Source organism: Pygoscelis adeliae, unplaced genomic scaffold, assembly GCF_000699105.1.
Source record: "Pygoscelis adeliae isolate BGI_AS28 unplaced genomic scaffold, ASM69910v1 Scaffold74, whole genome shotgun sequence".
Classification (NCBI taxonomy): Eukaryota; Metazoa; Chordata; class Aves; order Sphenisciformes; family Spheniscidae; genus Pygoscelis; species Pygoscelis adeliae.
In genome coordinates this window covers 397,618-409,175 of record NW_008824665.1, presented here as the reverse complement: position 1 = coordinate 409,175, position 11,558 = coordinate 397,618, and positions in this window count along the sequence as shown.

Genomic DNA, 11,558 nt, shown 5'->3' with positions numbered 1-11,558 from the left:
AGAGATGAGGCTAGTAGGGCTGGCAGCAGAAGAGGTCAAATTTGAGAAGGGCTGGGGAGGAAAACGTGTGGCCGCTCACATGCGATCCCCCGCAAAGCACAGGGGAAATCCATGAGAGGGGCCATAGACTTTGTATAGTCTGCAGACAGTTTTGACTCTCGCCTGTCCTCTACAGGACACGGCCACTGAGAAGACAACCGCCTGTCAAACACTCTGCGATGTCCTACAGACCTCTGCCTCTTGTAGAGCCAGTCACCTCCAGCTCTGGTGCTGACCTTTCCTGGTGAAGGCAAAATCAGGGGGCAGGGAATCAGTATTTTCAGGGTTTTTAAAAAAAGGTAAAATAAAGAAACAATTTCTCTGCCCTCCAACCTCCTCCCCATAGCATTATTTTAGAAGAACATGGGTTTTTATTGCAAAATCAGATATTCAAAAGGTAGGAAGTTCTGGAGTTAATATAATCTCTGTGACTTTAATTTAGTGGTTGGCTCAGGCTTTATGTTACAGTCTCTGTTCATAAAAAAGAATTAATGGCTACACTGGAAAGCTTCGGTTGCCTCAGGGCCAATGATCAAGATCTGATTACGTTCAATATGGGCAAGCACTGCACACTGGCCACCAATAGTGTATATGTATTGGTTATCCTGAAAATTGAATTCCTGAAGCAGTGGTAGATTATGAGAAAAGTGTATGGGAGGTAAAATATAGGTAGAAAAATGAAAATAAATATGGGAATTTATTCCAGAGAAGTTTATTTAGATGGAAAAATGTCAAATTTCTGCCTTTGTCAAGGAGGGACTAAACATCAGTCACGATTCAGTGGCAGAAGCAAATGAAAATGAAAAGACATAATTTCTGTACTGAGCAAAAAAGAACAATCCATATAAGTAAGAAATTATTAAGTGTTGAAAATAGGAAGTAAAGATTTCAGAAAAAAATCTGCAAATGACAGCCAACGATAATATGAAAGCATTCAATTATTAGGAACAATGATGACATTTTAGGCCCATCACTAGAAACAGCAGGCAAAACTGATATCAGTGATGCAGAACAGGCAGAAATATATAAAAAAATATTCTTTTTCTTAACAAGAGAGCAGGATTTGTGCTTGCATCCTAGCAGAGTCATACACAATTTTCAACACATGAGCAATTAAAGATGTTTAGAAAACACCTTGGAGTTGGAAATAAATTCCAGAAGACTGGGAAAATACCGAGTCCGTGCCAGAATTCAGAGGGTGTGACAAACCACTAATTATAGGCTTGTTAGCCTGACATCAGTTGTAGGCAAAACGACAGAAAAATGACATGGGGCTTCAAAGGAACTGCCATCTACAAATATAATTATTACCCATCAATATAGATTAATGAAAATGGGTTATTGTAAAGCCAGCCTGATTCCACGCTTGAGGAATTTATATAGTTGGCTGATAGAAGTACTGTAATATATTTAGTTTTATTAAGACTTTTGACTTAATACTGGATGGTGTTCTGTTAAAAACATGAGTGCTAGCCAATTTTCAGAGTTTTTATTGCAGAGATGTTGCAAATGTGAGGCGCACCTGGTAATTAGCCTTTAAATATATGCTTGTCTTAAAGTTAATCTTCTTCGCTTATCTGGTTAAATATCCATGGCCTGACCAAAGTCAGCATGTATGTGAGGCACTGGGTAATTTGGAGATGCTGTGAATGAAAGATGCAGTGTTGCTGTGAATAAGTGCTTAGTATATGTAAATAAGTACCTCCAACACAGCTCGAGAAAAGCATTTTATAAGTTTTCTGTGTATTTTTTCTACTCCCTGAATCACGATTTTAACAAACTGCAGTGACCGAAATCAGGCACACTTGGCATAATCATCCACATAAAGGCAGTCCGAGAAGGTCCTACAGGTCTGTAGAGGTTTGCCCCATACAAGCCAAACCCACCTGGGAACTGGACCAAAATCTCCTCATGCCCCAGTGCTGATGGGCAGTGCTTGCTGAGAGAGATGTGGAGCCACGTGATTTGTCACATAAGAGATGCTGCTGCAGTAGGACTTGCTGGCCTGAAGGACAAGTGGCCATAGATGAAAGGTGTGAGGAGCTTGCTGCTGGTTTGTGTGAGCCTGAGCTGTGTTGTATATACACAAAGAAAGGTGATTTATGACTTCAGAACAAAACTTCTGAAACGGTTTATGAAACATGCCTCACTGATGTGGACTGTAATTACAGAGAGGGGAATCCCATCAGAGCAGAAGGTATTTGCATTATGGTTGCAATCACCCTAACAATTTCTCGGCTTAATATGTTGGAAAAATCAATTGCTTCTTTGCAAGCATGGAGAATGCAGAATGTTTTGGGGAAAAAAAACCAGTAAAGCACTGGTTGCAATCTCCAATTTCTATTTCCATTTTTTCTGTAAAAATAATCTCTATCTCCTGCCTATCTGTCATGCAAAGGCTTGAATGCTTTCCCTGACCAGCACTTTTCTTCTTACTTTTTATTTTCTTCAGAGTACTAAGAACATTTGTTTCACTTTGTTTGCTAGCTGTTTTCATCCTTTCTAAACAGCACTGTAGGTTCCCATGAAACAGATAAAGGATATACCCTTGCCATCTATATGCCCAAATGAATTCAGGGAAAGGTAACAAGATCCCTGAAAGCTTTTCTCAGGACTTCTGTTGTTTCTCTTTCATTTATTAGAACCACTGAGTACTAGTGTCATGGTTTAACCCCAGCTGACAACTAAGCACCACACAGCCGCTCACTTGCTCTCGCGTGGTGGGATGGGGGAAAGAATCGGAAAAGTGAGAAAACTTGTGGGTTGAGATAAAGACAGTTTAATAGGTAAAGCAAAAGCTGTGCGCAAGCAAAGCAAAAAAAGAAATTCATTCACTGCTTCCCATCGGCAGGCAGGTGTTCAGCCATCTCCAGGACAGCAGGGCTCCATCACGCAGAACGGTTACTTGGGAAGACAAACGCCGTCACTCCAAACATGTCCCCCTTCCTTCTTCCTCCCCCAGCTTTATGTGCTGAGCATGATGTCATATGGTCTGGACTATCCCTTTGGCCAGTTGGTGTCAGCTGTCCCAGCCGTGTCCCCTCCCAACTTCTTGTGCACCCCCAGCCTACTCGCTGGTGGGGTGGTGTGAGAGGCAGAAAAGGCCTTGACTCTGTGTAAGCACTGCTCAGCAGTAACGAAAACATCCCTGTGTTATCAACACTGTTTCCAGCACAAATCCAAACCATAGCCCCATACTAGCTACTGTGAAGAAAATTAATTCCACCCCAGCCAAAACCAGCACATCTAGTAATCTGCATTACTGCTTAGGTGTTTTAGTAATAGCAGTGTTTTCAGTGCTATAGGCAACACATGGGAAAAACATCCCTATTCTAACTGCTACATGTAATGTAGGCTGTCCAGGCTGCTCTGTGTTTCACATATTAACAGAGATGTACAGATCACAGATGGGGGGATGGGTAGAAAATTGCTTTTCCTTCCACTTCTCTCCACGTACGCTCCACTTAGCTCTGCCATTTCAGTGTTCAGCTCCTATTGTTAAAAATAGAATGTGAGGCATGAATTCTAAGAAAGCACTTGAAGGCACAAGGTGAGGGAGATGGCTCAAACAAAACTGGGGGAGAACAGAAAAGGACATTCAGGTAGGTGTCCTTAAATGGATGCACGTTGAGAATATAAGGACTTCTGCCCTCACAGATGGATTCTGTGTAAAGATGAGCACCCTCCATTCCCATCAGCTTCTACAGGTCCTCCTCTCGGAGGAGGACCTCTTGGCACCTCCTAGGAGCCAAACTGTCATGAGAAATAGGTCAGAGTACCACTCGTCCCTGGGCACCTTCCTGGCCTCTACTACATGCAGGATATGAAACTCTGCAGCTAACCGGATCGCCTTTATTTTGCCATGCCCAAGAGCAGGCCATAACTCCACCTGCCAGCAAGAAGGAAAGATATCCTGCTGGGTGTGTGTTGCCCAGTCCGACAGTGTTTATCTGGAGGAAGAGGAGGAGATAAACGGAGGAATGCTGCCTGCCCAGCACTGCAAGAACCTGGATTTACCCCATGACAACAATTTTTGAGCTGTCTTTTGCAGTCAGTCTTACTAGAAACACTGCATACTGTTTCTTCCCAAGAGGAATCTATTATTTCTATTTTGCTCCTTGATATTATGCCTCTTACTTCACTGTATGCACTGTTGCCAAACATTCAAGCCTGTGTGTATGAAAAATTATTTGATACTTATAATGCAAGAGATTCTGGCCAGTAGCTGTATTTTTGCACAGTGTAGTGCAATGAGGTCTTCATTTGATGGGGATCTCCAGCATTTTTATTGCTTTAATAAAAATAAGAGGAACTTGCCTAAACAATCAATTACTTTGGTTCTTACAAGTATCTTCTTTGGCAAAGACTGAGATGCTCTCATGTTATGGTGTGGTTTGGAAAGCGACAGTGACAAGTCACATGATGGGGTTTGGAGGGAGGCTGCAGAGAAAAGTGCTGCCTTTCTAGCAGGGCTCACCTGAGCACTGCTCCTACCTGTGGCTCCCACCCATCTCCAGTTGTGCCTGGTCAGTGGTACCTAGCACATGAGGTTTTGGAGTGGTGGAAAGTTCACAGCCCCATATTGCAATTGTGGGACCTAGATCTCACGAAGGTAGCAGGAGTCTGCTGTGTGAGGGTCCTGCTCACCTCCCAGATGCTGCAAGCCTGCAATGTGCTGCTGGAAAGTGCTTTCTGCTGCAGGTTGAGTAGCAAAGCCACACCTGGAAGAGCAGTTCTCACCTCCTCTTCCCAGGTCCCCCCCTCAGCATGCCCTCTGCACCCCAGCCCACCCCATGCTGGTCTCCAGTGATCCAGTTCACAAGCTGGGAACTAATGTTAAGTGACTGTTTACAGGGCGAAGGCTTTGTTATGTGCTGAAAGAAGATAAGACTGCTCTAAACAAAGTGGTGTATTCTGTAGCTAACTGGGAGTAAAATGCCTCTAAAATATTGCTTATAAACTTAATTGGTATAGAGTTATTATAGTTATTTTAGATATGTTAGTGACTTATGATGAAACAAACTGAGTCTTTGTTTTTCTCTCAAATAAACCAGCAAGAGTTATATTTCTTGGTAGTTATGTCAAAATTATTGTTGTTGGGACGTTTAGTATGAATTGCTGAATGCCTTGATCTTTATGGAAGAGGTGAGGACATAAATTGCAGTTAAATCGTAAACTTTGATCTTGATTCTTTGCTGCTCTTTTTCAAGACCTGTCCCATAGTACTTGCAGCATAGCAAACAAACATCAAACGCGGATTTAAGTTACTTTTCAGCACCCCAGGATCTGCAAGACACTATCAGCTGCTCTAGTATCATGTATGAATTAGAAAAGAATTGAAGGCTGCTCTAAGACATGCATTTTCTTTGTATGTCATACAGCCCACAGTTCTTGAAATATGGAGTATACTGGGTATCCCCTTCCTAGTCCAGCACTTCCCTTGGCTGTGTACCAAGGCGGCATTCCCCCATGGGACAAAACCTGTCTATCTGTAACACATACAGCTTCACTTCCATGAAAGATGATTGAAACTAAGTGATTAAAACTGAGGGTCAATGTGACTTGCTCTTCAACAAAATGTTGTATATTGGCATCCTTGCTGATATTTGAGGGTTGTCAGAACATCCAAGGAGGAAGTTACTCTTTGCTAGTAAAAGCCTTATTCTGCTGGTGCTGTTATTGCAAATAACTTTTGCTTCAGTGGGCCTGGACGCATGTTGGAAAGCAAAGATACCCCTTAGGGGTGAAATACCTTCTGGGTGAAGAGGTGCTGGTGGTTGCAGGGATTCATATTTGTGTGCATTATCAAAGCATTATATCTGGCTATTAACATGTTCTTGGATACAATTCCACATTCAGGAATCACATGCATTTTTTTTTGCCAGTGGCAGGTATCTGAACACCCTCTTTGCAATTTTACCTTCACACTTATTGCTGCCAGTCAACTGGTATCAGCAACATGGTTAGACTGCATGGGGAAAAGGCATAAACACAGTGCCGGCCAACTAAAATTAGTTACCTGACTCAAGTCAGGTGAGTGGTTTGCAACCACCAGGCTGGTACTGGTTCAGGGCTCTCACTGAGTTCCCAGGTGTCTCAAGAACTTGTTTATACCAGAGAGGTGGTTTGTGTGGTTTGCAGGGAAAATATTTGGGCTTGCATTCAGGTAGAGCTGTTCTTCCATTTCCACTGCTGCTTTTGGCTTTTAGGCCTTCACTTTCTCCGTATATATCACAATTGCTTACCAGGCACTAGTTCTCTTTGGTCCCAGGTTTTTTGCTGTTCATAACAGTGATATGAAGCATTTTACCTGCAGTCTTTCCCATAATCATGAACATGGGTTTTACAAAATCTTTCCCTTGTGTGCTCCACCTAGAAACCAGAGTTCAACTGCTTGGCTGATGTCTTCTATCTTCTTGCATTTTCTGGATTTTGCAATAGACTGAGGACTTTGTATTTCTGTTTCAATTCCATGTGTCTGTGCTAGTAGTCTGCTGCGGGTAGGAAATGAGGTTTGCATAGGTTTTTTTGCAACAGACATATAAACTGTAGTATTTCAACAGCATACACTGGAAGCATTGTGGGACTGCCAACAGTGTCCCTCTGTAAATGCTGTCTCATTGCTAGTGACAATAACCAATTGTCTTCTCTATTTTTATTAGAAGACAGGTTATTTCTTACTCTGATGCCTTCTTCCCCTACCAGATGCCGTTTCAAATTTTCACAAAGGCAAACTCCTGCCAGAGATTCCTTTCCCAACTTAGGTATGTCTTTGTTCTACTGACCAGTGGTGCAAAAACCTACCAGCTCGTTCTGTTTCAAGAGCAAGGCTCTTGAACCCCGGTTACAGTCCCCTGAATTTCCACTGAATCTCTGCTGAAGTTGTATTTCAGCAGTGGATTCAAGGTAAGCACGGACATAGTTACCTCTTTATCACATTGCATGTTTCAAGGTCATCCGAGAGACTTGGAAGAAACTCTGCCAGTTTAAACTGCTAATAGTCTTTGAACTAAATTAATATTTCAGGTATGGGCATGTTACTATGTTGCCTTTAAATGTTTAGTCAGGTCAAGTGTCTCAGGGATACTAAGACAGTTTCATTTTGGTTTTAGTTTACCCTTAGGACTATTTTCATGGCCTCTGAGCTGAAAGCTGAGCTTTTGGTCGTGATCTCTCGCAGCTTCTGTCCTGCTGCATCCATGTCTGTACAGCAGCATCGCTACCATGACAGTGAACCTTGCCAACATGTCTAGTGTATGTGGTGCCGTTTGGGATCAACCTTGCCACAGTTCACTCCCACCAACAATCACCCAGTGTGTGTTTTGAGCTTGCCCACCCGTTGGGTCTCAGGACACAGCGAGGGAGCTGCTTTCTCCATGCTTGCCATGGTCAGTCACTGGGACCAAGAAGTGCTTCTTTGTAGCAAATAATTCTGCACTGCTTCTGTGGTGAACTTGTTTGGACCTATGCAAGAATGAACCTTGTGTGTCTTCTGAGCAGTGACCATGCTGCTAACCTACCTTCTGAGCTCCTGCTTCATATATAAGCTTCCCCTCATCTCCTGCCTCCTATCAATTAATTGCTCTCTTCTTTTTTCCCTTTTTTTCCTGAGTATTCTGTGAGGCAGGTGCTATATAGATGGATTTTTCTGAGCTATTTCCTGATATAGCTTCCCCGCCCTTCAAACTCTCTTCACCAGCTTTGCTGCAAGGAAGCTGCAGCGCATTGTCTGCTCTGCGTAGGCTATTCATTCTGCTGTTGTGTGCTACGTACCATTTGTCTTAGGCATAGTGTAAGCAGGTTCAGGAGTCCATGCTTTAATTGAAAGGAACATCTTTTAATCTGTGCCACCTGAAGCTTCAGTCTGTATGCTTTTTCTCTTGGGATTCATCTAATAATTTTCCTTGTCCTGGTGCCATTAGAGTCATGCTACCAAGGATGTATAATGTGGCTTTTCTGAGTTGTGACTGCTGTTTTGTGTTGCACAGAACGGAGGTAGCCTTGCAGGCTGAGTAACACCCACTTTCTGTTTGGCATTTGACTTAGTGTTTGTGTGTTGTTTCTGTCTCCACACTAGACAGCTTGTCCACGTGGGACATTCATGTGAAGAAAGCCTTGGTGTACCCTGTATATGAGCTACTCCATGATAATGCCTCTTCAGGATTGTCTTAGAGCACATGGAGCATGAAGTGAATATCTGTACATCGAAGTAAAGAGGCTCTCCTGCTCCACGCTGCAGAAGTCCCGTGTCTAGTACAGGGCAGGTACTCCACACCGAGGTCACGCGCTACCTCGTGAGGCACCAGCTCCCTGCACCAAGGCCCTCACCCAACTCTGATCTTCACAAACCACGTGGGCCTTGTTGTTTGCCTCTTTTCTGCCAATTTAAAGTCATAGAAATTCACTCTGAGGCTCACGCTCTCCCTCAGCTGTGGTACATCTCTGATAGGATTTTTCTTGCCACAGCCATTATGTGTGACCCAATTTGCAGAATGGTCACCTCTGCCATCTTTTCCTTCTGCTACACCCATGAGTCTTCCTTCTGCATTCCTCCTCTCCTCTGCTACACTTGTATCTGCTTGCTGAAAAGCATCCACTGTTTTCTTTTCCTTCTAGAGTTAATTTTTAAGCTGCTCTAGGACTCATTGAAGAGTCAGACAAGTGCAAACACCGTCACATAGGAACTGGCGAGATCACATAGCTGGGGGCAAGGAATGGAAGGGCTGCTTTCAATGACAGCTTGCCACTAGCTCAGCTTAGCTGCCGTGCCAGGCTGTACCCACTTTGTGATCCAACCAAAGTCAATATATGGAGTGTAACCTTTTATATACATCTGCATGGATAGCAAACCAGTGTTGCTGTGACTGATCTTTTCTTTTCCTGTAGTGTTTTCAATTTCTGATCCTTTGTATCTATAGGAACGGAGTTAGATCTGGCACGGCACTCAGGCAGAGAAGAGAGAGAGTCAAGGCGATACAGCTTCAGTGCTATATTTTTTTCCCCTCCACAATCTTGCTAACATTAGCAGCCTTCAAAGTGCTATTTCCAGGAGTTTCTACACAGTATCTGATAAGTACAGGTCATGCCTGCATTGCACCTCAGCTGCTCAGATCAAAAAGCAGTTTAAAACAGACTTTCTCCCTGATTATTGGTGTGTGCCCTTGCATTGCTATAAGGGGGAACCTACACCTTTAACCCCTGCTAGACCATGTACCAGCATAGCCCCAGCCTCTCTATATCCTAGCTGTCCTGATGTTGGGTGTCTTCAGGGGGAATGCTGTGCTGACTTCTCTGCCTCTGTCAGCCACAGGACCTTCTTGTGAGCCCAACAGGGCAGCTGAGGTGCCTGCCTGCATGCAGGGGAGCCTCATGGCTCCTTGGTACCTTGGATGCCTCCTGCAAAGGAGGCTGAGTTGTCCTTCAAATGGGGCTGAGAAAGGTATTGCTGCTAGTCTCCCTTATGCAAGGTGCTGTGAATCAAATCCCAGGATTAGCTGTTCCGTGTGAAGACAACAAAGAGCAAAAAAACCTTTTTGTTTTTATCAAAATCAGCACTAGAAATCATTTTGTCTTACCAGAAGTGGGAGAGGAAGGAACATGGTGTCCCACTGGTGAGAAAACTTACCAAACCTCACCAAAAGACAGGCCTGCTACCTGACTGTAAAGAGCTGATGCTGGAAGATGATTTCTGCAGATATGCTGTCTGAATGTTTAGTTCTATATTACTAGTTTCAAAATAAAGTTCCATGATGTTGGATAATTTAATACACAGGAAATCTCCTGTGCAAAGTCATTTACTGTTATAAAACCTATGATATTTCAGACTTCTCTAAGTATAAAAGAATGTAATACCTAGTTCATTAAACTTGCATTTAAAAAAAATGTCCATTATAGGGGAAGCATAGCAGTTGCTCTTATTCACAGTTTACTCAACTTGAGCTACTGTTCATCAACACTTTTCTTTAAATCGCTGAGAAGATGTAGCTATTCATCTGTTTCTTTATGTTTTCCAGCAGCAATGCAAAGATTGTACGCAAGCTGGAATTAAACCAAAACCAGGACATTAACAAATCCAAAGCATGCTGTGACTAGTGGAAATCTGTGGGAAAAACTATCTTAAAAACCCACCAACAAGCTTTGTCAAAAGTAATGTGATATCTGGACACAACTCATGATGTGGTAACTGTTGATTTCCTCTTCGGCTAGGGGCTGTTCCAAGGAATGGTGTCAAGAATTGCTCTCTGGTACACCCAAAATTTTCTCAAACTGGTAGGACACTGAATTTGTCATGCCGAAACCCAAGATCTCTGAATCAAACATGAAGAACTGGCAATTGTAGATGTGAGGGGAGTTTGGACTGGAGTTTAAGCTCAGGGCCTATATTTTAGGTGCAGTATACATGTACTTACAGTAAAATAATCCCCCTCCTACCCATCTAACCTTACAGCTCTTTCCTTAATGTAAGGCAGCCTCTTTAAAAATGCTGCTGTGCTGCCTGCAACACTTCTGCAGTGATGCAATGTATATAAAACTACTATGAAAAATGCTGATACTGAGAGTGTATCTTAATTATAAAGAACAAGTTTTTAATGGATATTATGATGGTGTTATGTGAAAAGACCTACCTTTAACACCCTTTCCCTTTTAGCCGGTGCTGTTTCTTGTTGTGACTGCTAAACTCGCCATGATCTCTCCTGTTTTTCAGAAACTGAGAGTTATTTCCTTGTGGCAATTCTGTCTTCCTTGTCCCTGTAGCGCTCAGTGGTTGAACTTCCTGGAGCCAGGAAGGCTTCGGTTTAATGTCAGCCATTGATCATAACACAGGGTAACTGAGTGAAATGTAACAGCCTGTAAAATACAGGTCATGGGTGATGACGTCCAAGTCCTTTTTTAGCTTTGAACTCTGTAAACCCAGTGGAAACAAGGCCTTGCTCCTCTCCCACTCCTGGGCTCAGCTTTGCAAAGCAGCAGAAAGGGAGGGGGAAATAAACCAAAACCAACACCCTCACCCCCTCAGAAAGGTTATTCCACTGAAAACCAAACTGATCATAATTCCTGTGCTCGGTTTGTCACTACAAATCACACCTTCGAGGGTCTCTCTTTGGCAGGCTGGGCCCTGGGGGCTATGCATATGTGCAAACCAGCCCCTGCGGGAGAAGCAAGTCACAGAAAAGTGTTCTGCAGGGCAGATGCTCCCCAGGGCCTAGCTCAGTGGCAAGAGCCACTGCAGCTTTTAATTTTCAAATTAGGCCCGCCGCCTGAGCACATGCATGCTTGCCTGCACGCGTGCGCAGTGGTTTCATGCCATCCAACCACAAATTGCTTCATATCCAGCCCCTGAGCCTGCCAGCACAGTTAGCATGGCGAACAACTTTGGTGGATGCTGGGAGAAGGGGCCAAAGCAGGTGGCGGGCAGACCTCCCGCGCTAGCCTTTAAAAGGGAAGGCGGTGGGGATGTCGTGACAAAAAACAAGGGAGACCTCACCCCTCCTTTTGCACTTGCATGCGGTTGCATTTGC